General features: G+C 41.8%; 1 protein-coding gene across 1 annotated transcript in view; it reads right to left on the reverse strand.

Moving 5' to 3' along the window:
- The window catches only part of LOC144817928 (putative tetratricopeptide repeat protein 41), a 391,161-nt gene that overhangs the window by 274,976 nt on the left and 99,503 nt on the right, over positions 1-16,682 (reverse strand). The window lies entirely within an intron of this gene.

Raw genomic sequence — 16,682 nt, forward strand, 5'->3', positions numbered from 1 at the left:
CACAGCGACTACACAGATACGGCTTGAGGGAGGACTCACAATGTTGCCGATGTGGTCAGGAGGATGCGGACTTCATGCATCTAGCATGGCACTGTCGTAAAGTGGCGGGATACTGGGAACGGGTTATGCAGGTTCTGAACGAAATGCTAGGAGTGTCAGTGGCGTGTGAGGCGAAGGTCTGCTTGTTGGGTATTGTTCCACAATTAAGAGCTTTGAAACGTAAATTCTGTGCTGTGGCACTATTATTGGCCAAAAGAAGGGTCTCCCTCCACTGGAATAGCAAGAGGGGCCCGCAGGTAAAACAGTGGCTGGAGGATATGACATATTGTCGGGACACGCTCAACACATATGAGGAAGAGTTGCCAATTGGGTCTAGGCCCAAAGATTATTGGGAGTTTTTGCGTGCCTATTTGCTTGAACATGGCACGACAGATTCGGAAGCAGACAAAGGCTAAAGTTTTCAATCTACGAATAAAGACATAAGGTTTAAAATGTATGTTATGATGGTACTAAGGAGGGAGGATGCTGTGATGCAGAGCTCTGGTAGTTAGAGGACACATACCAGTTGAGTAATGTAAAGTTATGTTGGGTTCATTTTAAATAGAATGTAAGAAAAAGTAAGAACAACGACATGCTAGTACGCAATTATGGCACTGACAAACATATCTGAGATCTGCAACCGAGACGCCGCCGGTCCGCTGGATGTCGGCTGATGGGCTGTGTAAACCTAATGACATTTTTGTTTGCTGTGAGTAACTGTAGCCGGCCCGTTGCGGTTGTAGGCGCTTTGAATGTAATTGGTTCGCTATGGAAAGTGCAATAAACATCTTACACCAAAAAAAAAAAAAAAAAAAAACATATGCCGGTATATATGCTGCATATAATGAAATATGGAAGATTACGCAATCAAATATGACTGCAGAAAGGATACGAGAAATTGATCGTATTCATTTAGAGAAATCTCTCTCTGTGGTTGACAATGGGTTAAAGACTCTGTCGTCCAGGATATATTCATTGGACAGCATAGTGTCTTCTGCCATAGACATCATGGAACAGGACTTGGTCATGTTGTAACATGGTCAGTCGCAATTACGTTCTATCATGCTATTAGGCTGGACGTTACAAAACCTTCGTTCAGGCTATGTGCCTTGGCGTTTAATCAATACCACGTCACTGTTTTCAGAAATCAATCTCACTGATAAACAGATCAAAGCACAAAGGGGAGCAGACTATATGGTGCTGAGCATTGAAAAACTGGAAAGATTGCCATTTACAGTGGCAGAGAAACCAGCTACTGAATGGATTATACATGTTACAATCACTCTACCTGTTACAATTTTGCATTTTCAGTATTGCCTATAACACATACCAGCAGACACATATGAAAGGTTGGGTAAAGAATACATCAAGACATCCTGGCAATTACCATACACACACAGATGTTGGAGTGGGGGACGTGAAGTGTTTCAAATGGTTCAAACTGTGAAAACGCACTAAGCGGTTCTCTCCTTTGTCAGGGTATAAACTGGCACGCTGCCTGCGATGGTTCCTCTAACAATTTATCCTGCCACCTGCAAGGTTCACCAGCTGCAGTGATTGATCCAATTTTTGGACAACTTTCGAATGGAGGTTACCTCATTTTGAATGATCACAGCTGCTGTGGCATGTTGCCAGGTATACCATATCTAGTAACTGTGTCATCCAGGGTCACTTGCTGTGTGCAAGTATTGTTTCCAGAAACCAATTCAGTCAGGGAGTCACCACTTTGGCCTTCACTGAACATCTCTTCTATACGAATTGATACTCTAAGCAGAATGAAAGCCATTCTTTTGCAAAAAACTGTGCCACTGACCTCAGCCAAAGAAACCTATGATCTACAAGTCGCAAGGACTTCTGCCGAGATACATGCCCTTTTGAATACAAACCGCCCAATACATTTCTCAGAAATGTTAAGTCGTATCTTAAACATGTCTGATACGAGCGGTATTGTAAATGTATTTAAGACCGTATTTTCCAGACTGTTAGCACCTTTTCAAGCAGCCCTAGGAATATTTCCAAACTTCGTGCACTGTGTGTTTGGCGGATTGCCCCTCCCTTTGGGACTTGTTGCAGGGATACTATTTTTGCTCCTACTGCTGCGATATGGCAAGCCAAATCACCAGCGACACCCAGTTCTCCATGGAGACAACTCTACTGGCGATGAAGTGTCGTGAGCGCATCGTCCAAATTTTGGGACTACCTCATCTACGAGAATTAAATACCACATGGTTTCTGTCATTCAGACCAATTTGGCAAGATTGAATCTTACCTGTTCTTCGCTGCCTGCTATGCGGAGAAGAATGCGTGCTAGACACCTGTCTGACACTCCCATCATTGTGTCATGCCAACAGATGTTGAAACTATGCTGGACCCGGTAACGGCCCATGCGCTATGTTGTCCCCAGCGGCTACCAATTCTAATGACAGCATTCATTGAGATCTCACAGACGCAAATTGCAACTGCTGAGGTACGAGAGGAAACTACAGGCGCGCAGGTACCATCCAATACGAACATTGCTAATGCGACCAATGCTGGCGGCGATGCTTCACATCTATGTGCGGTTAATCTTCTAAACGAGGTAATCCAACTTTCACCTACAATGGTAGACAACTTTTTATCAACATACATAGAACACTGAATTTTGATTTTGGCACACAGTGTTCTGAGAGACTTTGAATTTGACCTTCATTTTTTCAAAACAAGGACCTAACTTTGGAACTCTTTTTCCTATGATTATTTTTTGTTCCAAATTTGGATTTTTCATTTTTTGCCACTAGTAATCTGCTTAAAGTAGAACTATTCATAGAGAACAAGAATTCTTTGTAAAACTTCCAGAGACAATATATGACCTTGTCCATATACAGTTTTATGTAATCTGACATGAAATGGTTTCGGCACTTTTTCTTCTGTTTTTAACTAGCCATTTCATAAATGTATATTTTTATGATTCATTCAGTGAGCATTTAAAATGTCAACATGTGCTTAGAATGAATACTTGCTTTAATGTGTACAGCACCAATGATTTAGTTTGGATACATCATTTACAATGAAACATGCTGTTAGCATTTCATTTGTAGATATGATTTAGATATGTGTAACATGATTAGAACTTAGTAATGTTGTACATAAGACAGTGGAGTGGGTGTTTTGGATCGATTTAGATTATGTATGCATTTCCCGATTCATGCCCTTATATAGGTACATTTCACATTGACCTTATATAGGCACAGATATCCAGTCCTTATTTATGCATAGCCCAGGCAACCCAAATACAGGGATGGCTACCTCCATCCGTTCATCTACGTCACAACGAGTTCTTGGAAAACCATACTCTTAAGACGTTAGGGACTTCCCCTTGCTTGGATATTGATTTCTCCAAGAACTCATTTATTATGCATGAACATCTATTCCTTAGGGGTTCATGTATGTCATCCAAATGCCTGACTTTACGTCAATACTGGCATTCCTAAACACCTTCAAGGTATAAATATACCTTCACTTGCTATGGCAAAGCACGGTGTGGTTCGGTGCTGTTCGACTACCTATTTGCACGACGCAGCTCTCCACAGCAAGTCCCGAAGGAAGCCAACTCTCCAGCTGATGCACTGACTAGACCTGTCATCCTCCTGCCGAGAATCCAGCTCCAGTGTTTCTGACTTCCCTTGCAGGGTGTTGGGAGATCAAGTCCAGGGAAGGAGATACCAACCTCTCTCATTCTAAGGTATGGAGCTGATTAGAACCTAAAGGAACCTTTGACAATTCTTGCCAAAACAAAACTATAGCTAAAACAGCACCTACTTCTTCCCTCGTACTAGACCTAGGTTAGGTAGACTGGGGTAGGCGTATTTTAGAAGCACCAGTTGAGTACTTTAGCCTGTGTTATTTATGTATGTATTTTTATACATGTCATAGCAACAGACAATGCTATTACAGTATTATTTTATATTATTGTTTACGCTGTACACATTATATTTCGCATTCTGTCTAACGATTGTAGCAGTTAATATCTCTTGCATGAGAAATAAGACTGTTCAATAAACCCTTTTATTGAAAACGCTTGTCTCGCTATTTCTATGCAACTCTGTAGAAACGAAGCATGCACAATTGACTGAGTGAAATAGTTATCTATTGTTTCCACGACTCTAAAGATATTGTTCCGGTTCTAGGGGAAACAAAGTTGTCATGTTTATGCAGTTGTCAGAGACTAATCCCTTCTTCATCATCATCATAATATCTTTATTCGGTCATTTGTAAAAAAAAAGCCATCAAAGTACACAAGGAATAAAACATAAATATATCTACAATTAAAAATAGTATTAAACCATTGCAATCTCAAATACAAATGACATCTTGAATCATTTAAAAACATAAAAGCATGTACCAACAATCTAATCATGCTAGGGGAAGGACACATGCAATCGCAAAGCATATGAAAACTAAACCATTGAGTCAGCTGTGGATGTGGGATACATATATATCATAAAAGGATAGATAAAAAGGGTTCGAAAATGGTGTCATAATTAGCAAAGACATTTTTTACGAATCAACCAAAAAGATAACAGAAAACGACTAAGAGAAAACACAATTGGGTCCAGAAGTGTCTGTTTTTTAAATTCTAAATGCAATCTGGTACTTCCTAATACTCATGTTAAGGCATATGGGTCTAATCCATCTCCTACGTGCCTGCCTATACTTGGGAAAAACGAACAAAATTGTTCTTCGGTTTCGGCAGCTGTGCAGCATGCCAGGCAGATTTCTATAGTTAGGCCCTTCACCTCTTTCCCCGGAAATTTCAACAACAGATTACCATACCTAAACCTGATATACAAGCTTTTAGCGAGTGAATGCGATATCAGGTCAAGGAACGGTTCAAATAGGGAACAAGATTTTATGATTAGGAAGTTTGTAGTTAGCTGACCGCTAGTTGGGTTATTCATATAGTGCTTGCCCACCACCTTCCAGTAAGTAGCTTTGAGAGACAAAATGTTGTGACTGGTGGCCCTTTTTGGATACTCCCATATGCCCATTAGGTTCAATAACTTGTACCATTTAGCAACATGCTTGAACCAGGGAAGTTGTTTATCCCTGTTGAGCGCCAATACCTCCCGAAGAGAATCACGATATTCAGTTAATTGGGGGGGTAGTCCATAGACGCAACCAATAGGTTAAGGGTTTAAGGGCAGCCAGATCACCAATTCTTTTTAGCCCAAGATCACAAAAAGGGGAATAAGTGGTGTTGTGACAGGTAGTGCGATCAAAGCCCTGGCAAAGTTGTTCTCACAAGTCGTTAACTGATTTACAGGAGTGAATGCCCAGATCTCCGCTCCATTCAGAGCTCCATTTTGGGCCTTTGCACGATATATTTCAAGAGCCGGAAATAGATGTTGCGTGTAGGATTTTAAAACAAATCTTAAAACTTATTTCGATCTCTGACATAAGGTTAAAAGACTCTTCCGCAGCTGATATTCCCAACTAAGTGACTCATTTATGCCAATGCCCAAGTAATCAAAATCTTTTACTCGATCCAGGGTTCATATTTGATCTTGACCTGTCGTATGCCACCACTTGATTTACCGAGCACCATAAATGTTGTTTTTGTGGTGCTCAGTTCCAGCCTCCTCTCCTTGTAGAAGCTCAGGAATGTATCCAATAGAACTTGTAACCCCATAGGAGTAGTGGATATTAATAAAGAATCATCAGCAAATAGCAAAATGGGTACTTTTGCATTTTTTAATGAAGGGGCGTCATTTTTACAATCCAATAGACAACTCACCACATCATTAATATACAGAGACAACAATGTGGGGGCAAGGACACACCCGTGACGCACCCCACGTTTAATTGGAATCCTCTCTGTCAGTTCCCCATTTATCCCCCATCTAACCTGGGCATAAGTGTCCTTATGCAATCTAACAAGCACAGACACCTGGTCAACCGGGGCACCTTGATCAAGCATAGTCTTCTACAGTAGGTTACGTGGTACCAAATCGAATGCAGCTCGCAGGTCCTCGAAAGCTACATAAAGCCGCTGTTTCCTAAGTAGCACGTACTTCCATGCTAACAGAGAAAATTTAAAAGCTTGGTCGCACGTGCTAATTTTTGCGCAGAAGCCAGCTTGGGCTGGAGACGGTATCATCTTTTCATCCATCCAGTCCTGGAGCTTATCCAAAACTTGTCTAGCAAAAACCTTCTGTAGGTTGTCAATTAAACTGATGGGTCTATTATTAGAGGGGATAGCAGGGTTACCCTTTTTAAAGATGGTTATTACCTCTGCCCCCTCCAAGTTTCAGGAATATCACCACCAGCTAAAATACAGTCAGATAAAAGGTTAATGTATGGTGCCCATATTGCGGGTTCAGACTTATACAAGTCCCCTGGTATCAGATCGGGTCCCGGGGCTTTTCCTATTTTTAGTTTCTGGATTGCTGGCAAGGTATCCTCAAGACTGAAAACTCTCTGGGGAATTATCTATGGGCCCATCAGAAGCAGTGACATCTAAAGACTGGACTGACTGATCAGCGTAGGCATCTATGATGACCCTATCATCAGAGTATAAGCCAGAGAAATGATCCATCCAAACCTCCGGCTGGATATGACTATTAGAAATGGGATACTCTGCAGTACCCTTAGACACAATCAACCAGAACTCGCGGCAATCTCTTGCCTTTGCTGCTAAAACTAAATCATTCCAATTGGTGTTAGCGTATTCGCGTTTGGCTTTACAAAGAGTGGCTATATATTTCTTGCGGGCGAGAATTAAATTCGATCTAAAGAGCCCCCTGACTGCTAATTGTAGTGCCTTCTTGGCACTCTTACAGTCATCATTAAACCAGTTGTGAGACCTTACACTGACACTTTTCCCAACTCGCCTAGGTTTTAAAAAGACTAACTGCAACTCCTCAAAAAGGTGTTAGTGTGCGGCAGTAACATACAAAATGTTAGACAAACCAGTGCTATCCTTATGACTGGACATACAGGTTAAGGTGGCCGCTACAGACTTATATAATTTAGCATAAAGATCTTGATCAGCTTGGATTTTGGGCCATCTAACTCTCCTACGATTATTAGTTGGACTTGGCTCTATTAGTTTAGAAATATAACAGTGGGCACCCCTAAACAGATCCTTGCCCTTTAGTTTTAAAAACAGAGAGTTGCGATCGCTGTCTGTCCTCAGTTCAATTATCATATCCTCCACTAAACACCATATTCTAACATCAGTGAAAATATAGTCTATGATACTTGTATAGGTGCCCCTCTTAAAAGTAGTCTTTTTTCCTAAATCTGAAGGGGTTCTCCCATTGCATGCCCTCAAGCTCCTCCCGGCAGATAGGGAAGCAATCTGCAGAGAAACATTAGAATGATGCTGGGCGGATTTACCGTCTACCCAATTGGGTATACCCCAAACCTCATCCTCCTCTTCTAGGGACGCACTTAGTAAAGTGGAGGGTTCGAACGCAGCATTAAAATCTCCTGCAACTATAATTTTAGAGTTCACCTGATGTCCTCCCACTAGGTCATCTAGAAGTGAAACTAATCCCTTCTTGCTTAGTCAAGAAAGTTTCTAGTGACCTCTGAGTTAGCTGGCACACACACAATTAAGTTTAGTATACTCAACAGAGAGATACTGACTTCAGTCCTATGTCAAATCTATAGTGTATATTATTCCAATGCTCATAGCCTATTGGGAATATAGGAACTACACTGTATGGCACCCAACGGTTTAATAAGGGACTCATTTAACGCTAGATACTACAGTATTTTTGGTGGCAATCGTCTCTGCTGGTCAGATTGGGGAGCTGGGCTCTTTTCAGCGTTCTCCGTTGGTGCGGGTCCTTCCGGATCGTCCTGTGTTACGCCAGGATCCAAAACTCCTGCCCAGGTCCCTTCGGTTGTCAACCACTCCTGTGAGGTAGTGATGCCTTCTTTCCCTTCGGTTCCTGGGTCTGGGGTGGAGTCTGCCCTCTCGCTTTTGGATGTCTGTCTGGCTTGTTGTTGTATTTGGAGTGGACTGCTCCTATCTGCTGCTGTGACAGTTTGTTTGTCACTTTTAGTCTGGTCCGGTCTGGTCACAAGCCTTCTTTCTCCACTCTGAGTCGGTGGATCAAGCAGGCTATCTTGCTGGCCTACAGTTCTCATTGTTCTGAGGTGTTGGGCCCGGGTTCAGGGACAGTGTACCACGGGTCTGTCTGTCTCCTGGGCCTCTTTCAAGAGGGTGTCTCTGGAGGATATCTGTCGGGTCACAACCTGGTCCTCCGCACACATGTTCATGGATCACTACCGGGTGGTTTTGGTGGTCCTTCGACTGGGGGGTTTGCTGAAGCAGTTCTCGGGGCTGGTTCTTCCGGCTCGTGGTGTTTCTGTTTTCTGTGTTGTTTTTTTCCGCATTGTTTTAAGTGCTTGGGGATTAAACCCTGTTCTTTTGCATCTTATGCTTCTCAGTGGTTTCTTGTGTGTTCCGTAAAGCCACTTGGCTTGAGTATATGCTCACTTTGTAACTCTGGTGGCGAGGAAGACTTACGAGGAGGTAATGCCCCAGTTACTTACCGTAATCTTCATTACTCCGTGTATTGTCTTCCTACTACTGGCCTAGTACTTCAACATGTACAACACACTTCTGTCTCTTTCCTTCCCCTTTCCATTATTCCCTCCCATTTTTCTTAAATGTCTTGCTGTGTAATTTTCTTTGCTGCTTTTTCAGTTTTTTTTATTACTTCAGAATTTTCAAGATGAACAGATTTCCTCATTTTGAAAAATCACCAAAATGGAGTTTCGGCAGCCTAGGGAAGTTAGGCCGGCGTTCTTCGTTTTGGGTTTTCTCCAAATAGAGTTCTATCCAGGGGCAGGGATGTGGAATTCCTATAGCCTGACGCCCAGGACATATTATTTGGGGTCGAGGGCAACAAGTTTTAATGTGTATTTTGTCCTTGGGACAAGTAGGCCCAACCCCCTGCAGCACAAACCCTTTGGCTGCCAGTTTGCAGTGCCACATTAAGGGTCATGGAAGGGCAATGCCTGCAGTTAAGTTAATTTTTGTGTGTATTTGTTAATGCTGTTCAAACTTGTATTTATGGTTCATTAACTTAAAGCCTTTATTATTAGGGTGAGCGCTGTAAGTAAATGTAAATTCTGACTGCAATACTGACAGTGGTTCCAGTATAGAAGTGTGTACACATGGTTTCAAAGTTTAGAAATATGAGGGTATGCATAATGCTGCCAGAATACTTTCTGATTAGATGCAAATATTTGCAGAAGCTTGAAAGCAAGATTAATGATCCTTTGCTTTCAATATAAAATGCTCCTAAAAAAATTAAAGTAGGAAAAAAATCATTTTGCTGAACTACTGTACATTTTCAGGTACCATTTCTTTGCAGCATCATTTAGTAAAATGTGTTGATGCATGCTAGTATTTACCAAAAATATTCATTTTGGAAAATCAGTGTAACCAGTTTCAATAAGATTATGGGAAACATAAAAATAAACAAGCATTGGCAATGCCAGTAGATCTGAAATTGGAGGTCAGCATTTTAGTTTTGGCAATGCGGGACTTGTTTAGGCATGGTTTTTGTAAAACCTTATTGATGTGAGATCTGCTGGGCCCTCACCATTATAACAAACATTGGCAAAAGCAAAAATTGGTTTTGGCGCTGAACAAAACTACTTTGTGTGCCGATATGCTCCTTGTGAAAGGTGCAGAATGCGGTCACTCACAGTGAAGCCAGCCGATACAGAGAGACAATTTTAATAAACACAAAAGGTCATGGTTAATGCCAGAACAAATTAGTGGCCCATTTATTAAGAAAGTCTCAAAAGTGCACCCTTGTTATATGTCCTTGAAATAAGTGCAGCTATATGGCTTTCGTGAATTCACAAGAATTTACAGTAGTAGGGCAAGAAATTGTACTCCTAGAAAATATTTGTGAACTGAATTTTAGCATGAGCAAATATGCATGTGTAGATTTGCTCATGCGAAAACCTGATTGTTTGCAAGTTCATTTTCCCTCCAACCACTGTTTCTCCAACTCTGGAAGAAGGTTTACACTTGCCATTATCAGGAGTAAATTTCCAACATTTCTCAGTATGGGGAAATAATAGAGAAGAGTTGCTGAACACCCTTAAAACATGCAAGTTAGTAGGTTTGCACAGACTCGGTTTGCACAGACTCAATAGGGCATTCCGTCCCTGGAACTATTGCTTACCACTACCTTCAATCCCAGTATGTAGATCTGCCGAAACGTGGCAACCTAAAGGGATTGCTAGTATTCAATCACTACTATGGTATGAGCCCTGGCATAATCCAAGAGGCTTTATAAGAGCTCTTATATAATGAGATTGCTTCCATAATTTGTCACCGAACTACATGGCACTAAAGGGACAAGTGGATTTTGTTACAGGACAAGTAGATTTATGAAGCAACCTGGCCTATGGACAAGTAGATATTTTAATAAATTCCACACCCCTGACCCAGGGGTGAATATCTTGCTGTGGTAGTCATAACTGAGAGACCTCTTGATTATGTCAGCATCTTATATCTTGGGTTAGTTAAACCTGGGGACTCGTCTTCAGGTACTCCAGAACACTGTTGCCAGGCTGGTGATTAGTGTGCTGAAAGGTAGCCTTGCCAAACTTCTTCTGAAGAAACTTCATTGTCTTCCTTTTCAGGCCAGTACATAATGTGCTATTTAGAAATGCGCAAAAACAAATAGGAGGTACCCCTGGTCTTATGCAACAGGGAGGGGGGTTCAAGCAGTAGAAAAATAAAGAAAACCTTGTCAGGAAAAACAGCAAATAGCTGGTTTAAGTACTACTAAAAAGTGGTCTGGGTAAGGGGGGAATCTATTCTCCAGCTAATTTCTATATAGGGCAAGCGTACATACTCAGTGGCGCAATTTCAAACGAATGTTGTAAAGTCCTGAAGAAGGTGTGAAAACAGAAAAAAAGCACCGAAACGCTGCGTCGACTGTTTGTTGATTTAATTTTTGACTTTGTATTTGTGACTGTATAACCATGCTATGAGTTTTTTTTTTTAAAACTTTTTTAAATTTTTTTTTTTAATACTGTGATAATGTGTTAGATTGTAACCCCATTGGGAGGTAATAAATCATTTTATGATTAATTTTTTAAAAACAACACAAAATTTCTCTGTTTGGTATATTCGTGTGTTTTCAAGTTCACGTAAATCGTTTGAAATTGCGCCACTGAGTATGTACGCTTGCCCTATATAGAAATTAGCTGGAGAATAGATTCCCCCCTTACCCAGACCACTTTTTAGTAGTACTTAAACCAGCTATTTGCTGTTTTTCCTGACAAGGTTTTCTTTATTTTTCTACTATTTAGAAATGCACCTTTTCCTTTACTGAGCAGTTCCAACAGAACTTCACTTCTGGACCTCTCTGAATCCCCACTCAACTCTAGTTAGTTGTCTCTGCTTTTATGAAATATATGAACAGCAGGAACAGCTTCTTGCTTCTCTCTCCTTCACTCTGGGATATTGTGCCCTTCCTTCTTAGGTCTATTCCTGATCTTTCCTACTTTTGGCTATCACTTAAGACCAAGCTGATGGCTCTATAGCTGTGTCCTATCTTGTCTGGGTGCCAGGCTGTGTTTTCCACCGTCTACGGCCATGACTATAAGTGGCGGTATTCCATGCATCGATGTAACTCTGGGAAGAATGATATCACTTCACATTATGAGGGACCTGGTGTACACCCAACTCTGCAAGGAATGAGTGATCCCTCAGCAGCCAGAGCACAACACCGGAGTAGACAACACTCAGCCTGGACTGCCCCTACCCTACCCTGCCCTAACCTTCCCACTGACATTTTCCAAGGACAGGCTTGCCTATCTCCTGGTCTATGCTAAATCAATGGGCTAGAGCGGCTCCCTCACATAGGAGAAAATGAAGGAAAATGCTGTGAGAGTCCTGCTTTACACTTGAGCAATGCCATGAGTCAGGCACAGCATAGCCTGTGGGTAAAATCCGAAGTAATAACTCTACCCTCTCCTTTATTCAGGAAACAGCCTACAAATGGACCACTAAGACAAATCCTCCAGTTTCGACATTTCCTTTAGTTACCTGCATAGACCTTCCACCAAACTTGATGTCAGGACTAAAGGAAAGCACCAAACCCACCCAGGACACACAGAGGTTCACTTCTATAAGATGTTTGCATAAAGTATAAGCCTAAAGCTTAAAGAATAGAAGAATACCCTAGAATATGACCTCAGCAGCTCTTGGACAGGTGAAAGAAGAAATGACAGTTGGAGCAGGTAGTATAATGAACATGTTTATGTGCTCAAGTGGGGTGGGATGTTCTGATGTCATCAGATTCTGATTCCCATTGCCTGTCCAAACGTTGTGCAAGAGACCCATAACCTTAACTCAGGACACGCAGGATGGAGAGAGGGAGGTCCTCAGGGACACTTACCAGGAGATCTGACAAGGGAACACACAGACCAGTAAGGTTATATCTCAACTACAGACCAAGGTGGAAGTTGGTAACTAATGCCATGCTCCTATTTCTACAAACAGTGAGAGGTGCGTGGAAGTGGACGACTGTGCCGTTGTCGGATATTTTGTTAATGTTAATGTTAATAAACTTTGTACAGTGCACGAATACCCTCGGGCGTCTTGGCGCTAATGAACCAAATACTGCTGAACTCTACTGTACTTCTGTTGAAATAACCAGGTTTTAAGCTGTTTCCTAAATTCCAAATGAACGGTGATTTTTCTCAGATACACCGGGAGGGAGTTCCATTATTTGATAGTATTAAATGCTAAACTCCTTCCACCCCAATTCATCTTATGGATCCTGGCCGGCTGCATAAGGTAGGCATTAGCTGACCTCAGCACTCTATTTGGGGAGTACCATTTGAACAAGTTCCCTAAGAACCTTGGTCCTTCTCTACGTAGTGCCTTATGCGCCATACAGAGAGTTTTGAACTTTATCCGCTGGCGGACCGGCAGCCAGTGAAGTTTTCTTATTTCTACTCTTACCGATTGACATTTTGGAATATCCAGGATCAGCCTTGCCGCCACATTTTGTACTGCCTGCAGCTTCCTGAGAAGAACAGCCTGGACCTTGATGTACAAGCTGTTACAGTAATCAAGTTTTGACAAAACTAAAGCAGTGACTACTAATTTTCTACAGGATTTAGGGATGAATGGCAGAACTTTCCTAATCGTCTTAATCATATAAAAAGAAGACGACACTACTTTAGAAACTTGGGTCTTAAAGTTCAACTTTCCATCTATAATGACCCCAAGATTTTTTGTTTTTTCCACCGGTGTAGGGGGAGGTCCAAGACTATCCGGCCACCAGGCGGGAGACCAGGGGGGAGAAAGATTTCCAAACATTATCACCTCCATCTTACTTGAATTCAACTTCAAGCAATCGGTACTCATCCAGTGGCTAAGAGACGACATACAGTTGTAGAGTTTAAGAGAGTGATTAATGTCCTTATCCACTGTAGAAATCACCAGCTGAGTATCATCAGCATATGACGTGGGGATGAAATTGAAGCTTCTAATCAAGGGTGCTAGCTCTGCTACGTAAATATTAAAAAGCATAGGGCTTAAAGAGGAGCCCTGAGGGACCCCACAGGGAAGAGAAAATGATGCCGACCTAAAATTCCCCAAGGGCACTGATTGAGTTCTCTCAGATAGGAACGATGTCAGCGGGGCAAGGGCTTTGCCTCCGATACCAATCTCCCTTATACGACGAACTAAGAGAGAATGATGCACTGTGTCAAATGCTGCGGATAGGTCCAGCAGCACCAGGGCCGCTGAACATCCGCTATCCAATGACATACGTATTTCCTCTGTGGTCTTGATCAGAGCAGACTCAGTGCTATGATTTGGTCTAAAACCAACCTGGCTATGATCTAAAACTTGATTGTCCGCGATAAAATTTGCCAGTTCGGCATTCATGATCTTCTCCATAATCTTAGCTGGCAGAGGGATTCTTGAAATCGGTCGGTAATTGGCAGTGTCCATTGCATCTAAATTGCTTTTTTTAAGAGAGGTAAGATAGAAGCCTTCTTCCATATAGTGGGGAAAGATCCTTGATCTATCATTTGGTTAAATATTTTAGAAAGACCAACCAAATTGTTAATAGAATGTAGGATTTTAGGGGGACAAGGATCTTCTGGCGAGCCCGACTTGATCGTAGTTATTAGTTCGGTGACTTGTGAGGGTGAAGTCGGCGCAAACTTGAACCCCAAAGTATGATCAGTGGGGTCATTTGAAAATGTTTTATCCACTGCAGCTGATTGAGTAAACTGCTCATAGATATGCTCAACCTTGGATCTAAAAGAGAGAGCCAAGGCGTTGCAAAAATCTTGACTAGTAATAGTAGGTTCATCTCTTTGGACTGTAGATAAATTTTTCACCGTACGAAAAAGCTCTTTACTTGACCCACTAGCTTTTTCAATCTTTGAAGTATAGTAAAGCGTCTTTTCTTCAGTCAGCTTTTTCTTAAAGGCTGAGATCATAGATTTGTATCTACTTGTCTCTGTTAGTTCATATTTTTTCCGTCAAATCCTTTCCTGTCTCCTTCAAGCCTGCTTATCTATCCTGAGCGCTTCAGGAGAACCATGGGGCTGAAGGTAATTTCCTATTTTTATTGATCTGGGTATTGGGGGCTAGTTTTAAAAAGTTAGATTCAAGCCACCGGGTATATTTAGTAGCTGCCAACTCGATATCCTCCTCCACCTTCTCTTCACTGTTGCCAAGCTCATTGACCAGAGTATTATGGTCAATTTTTTGCCAAACCCTACTTATGTTCAATATGTTCTCATTATTAGGATCCTTGGAGAAAGAAAGCTTATATTTAAATACAAGAACTTGGTGATCCGACCAAATAACTGGAAGAGTAGTGACTTTGGAGATAGCTGGATCGTTAGTAAACAGGCATACAAGAGTATGTCCTGCCGTATGGGTGGCGCCCAGAATCAGCTGACTAATACCATAGTCTTGGGCTCAATATCCAAGGACTCGATAATTCTCGCCTCGGTGCCTACTCTAATCATGGGTCCCCACTCTGCAACTCTGGGCAATAGCTTGCTTAATCTCCACAACGGCCCTAAAGCGCTGGGATGCCTGGTTTCACCTTGGGTATGCCCAGTAGGGAGCATCTCCCAGGGAAAAGCCAGGACGGGTTCCACAGCGGTATACAGCGCCAAGATGCCTGTCAGGTGATAGTGCGCTTTACAAGTATACATACATTTACATTTACATTTACATATTCTGCAGTCAGATCTAATATTTCCTCTGTATCTCTGTCTTCCCTAGTTTCCAAATGAAAGTTCATATCTCCCAGGACTGAAAAAGATTTCGAGTAGAGACCATACCCTAGCAAAGAGTGGATATTTACTAGAAACTCAGATCTAGGACCTGGTGGACGATATATCAGAAGGCCTTTGAAAGATTCTTGGGCGGAAAAAGTGATTTTGAAAAAGCCCACTTCACGGCCGTTCCAGCGTGGCCTTTATGTCAAGGAAAAGTCGGCAACTAGAGTGCTGACCGCCGGAAGTGAGTGCGCAGTGAGTAGCCTAAACTTGAAACTAATGAGGTCCTTCCCTCCGTACAAGCGGTATCGACCGTGATGGACCGGGGAAGCCTCCAACAAGACTACAGGTAAATTGCCCTCAAAAACATTAGTTATACACAGAATTTAAAGATAAAACATTAAAAGCAGAGTTAAATCGATTTCATTTACAATGTGCAAGTATGCAGGATGTGCAAATATGCAGAGTGTAATCAAGCAGAATAGCAGCAAATATTCAAATTAAATGAGAAAGAGCCCCAGAGTTTCGTGGCAGCAGTTATGGAAAGAGAGACCACAGCAGTAATTACGTTTATAATGCTTTCTAAGGCTCGACTGTCAGGAATAGTATTTCTTAAAGCACAAGAGCGAGTTGGACATGGTGGACAGAGTCCCCCCACTAAGCTAAGAGAGCGAATTCACGTCTCCCTTAGCTGGAGGCTGGGGGAGGCTTCGAGGCATCTGTTGTGATCTGAAGAATCAGGCTGCCCACCAAATCAAGCTGGTCCCAGGTCCAACTAATGGGTGCTGTGGCCTTCTCTTGAACTGTAGCTTCCAGGGGTGATTCCCAGGCGTCATACTCTATATCTAGGAGAAATACTTAGGAGGGTGCTCCCCTGGTTTTCCACTGTTATCACCAAGCACTGACGCTTGTTTAAAAATGTTTTTCACTTTGAGTCATTTCTAAGTGTAATTCTCCCTTTATATGCGGAATGCATACGAGTGATTTAGTAAAGGTGAAATTTAAATTAAAAATGTTGTTTTCACATTTCCATGTGTGAGTGATTCTGCTTATTGGATGTTTTTGCAAAGTGGTCTTTCAGTCTTCTGCCCCCTGATAAAAGAAAATATGATCACACGCCTTTTTGCACGTTACATTTTTTTAATCTGTCACAAATAACTATATTTGACTTATTATGTCATTCCTGATAACACCGCTATAAGTGTAAAATATGAATGATAATCTTGTTGGTGCACACCTTCTTAAGCACTCTCCTCATTTCTTAATTTGCATTCATGATTTCATAACATGCAAATGATTCATTTTTTTATAAATGCATTTTTCTTTAAATCTTGGTTCGTGTATTGCCAGTGCCAACA

Source organism: Lissotriton helveticus, chromosome 1_1 (genome assembly GCF_964261635.1).
Source record: "Lissotriton helveticus chromosome 1_1, aLisHel1.1, whole genome shotgun sequence".
Taxonomy (NCBI): Eukaryota; Metazoa; Chordata; class Amphibia; order Caudata; family Salamandridae; genus Lissotriton; species Lissotriton helveticus.